Source organism: Amia ocellicauda, unplaced genomic scaffold (genome assembly GCF_036373705.1).
Source record: "Amia ocellicauda isolate fAmiCal2 unplaced genomic scaffold, fAmiCal2.hap1 HAP1_SCAFFOLD_84, whole genome shotgun sequence".
Lineage (NCBI taxonomy): Eukaryota > Metazoa > Chordata > Actinopteri > Amiiformes > Amiidae > Amia > Amia ocellicauda.
The window spans coordinates 262,754-263,884 of record NW_027103010.1 but is presented as its reverse complement, the minus strand read 5'-3'; positions in this window follow the sequence as shown (position 1 = coordinate 263,884).

Genomic DNA, 1,131 nt, shown 5'->3' with positions numbered 1-1,131 from the left:
TCTCCAGCCTAACAGGTGCTCCTCATGGTCAATTATTGAATTTCGTAGAACCTGGCGAATAAGCGGGTACTCTCATGAATGCGTGATTAGCCATGTGTATATTTAAATCAATCAATCGTAAATAAAACTCGTGCATTTCCGTGAAGTGGGGCGGGACATTCAAAGTAAACAAACGTGATTTTAATGGGAATAATGTGATAATATAAGAGGTTTAAAGTGAATTAATAAAACAAAACAAAAAGCAATAAAAAACACACAAAACAAATACCAAAATAGGCTAACGCCCATTGCTAGTGATGCAGTAAAGGGACACTGTTTGGAATGAATGAGAATTGTGCATTCTTACCGATGCCCCACAACGATCACACCTTTTGATCGATCAGCTATTTAACTCTTTCATCAACCTCCATTACCTATAACATAATTCTGAGAAATATACCTTTTCTTTCAAGTGTGCTGCAGGAAACATCCACTTATTTATAATTCGTTTTATGTCACTTGTTTGCTGCAAGAAAGGCAAGGCGGTAAGGCTGTAGAACACTGCTACATTATGCATCTTGCACTATGGTGTCGGTAATATAGTTTTTTCGTGCAATACTTATTTATATTGTATTCATAATTCGTTTTGTCACTTGTTTCTTGCATACTGTTTTTATTTTGTGTGTTTTTTTCTTGTTTCAAAAATAAAGAAAATCTAAGACATGAAGCTATGCAGTTTCTGTGTAAGTGTATGAACACAATGATCGGTGGTGGAATTGGCTGCGATGCAAGGGGACCAGCTAAAATCTTGCCTAGGGCATCAAATTGGTCAGGGCCGGCCCAGGGCGGAATGACTGATGTGCGGTCCTAATTAATCGGCTACGTAAATCATTCCTTTCCGACCGAACCTGTAACGCTCAAATAAATAATCTGTATAATTTAAATCTATAATCTCTATGAATTATTCCTCGCAGAAAAGCTACTGGGTCTGGATCACTACTGGATCTGTTAGGAACGGCGCCGTCATTGTTGGGGGACACAGTCAGCTGTCATTTAACTGGGCAGATGAAATACAGTGAGATTGTTAGCCATCTAACTTCAAGTTAACCTGACAGGGAGCAGGTTTGAGATGCTGGACATGCTGCTCTGGAA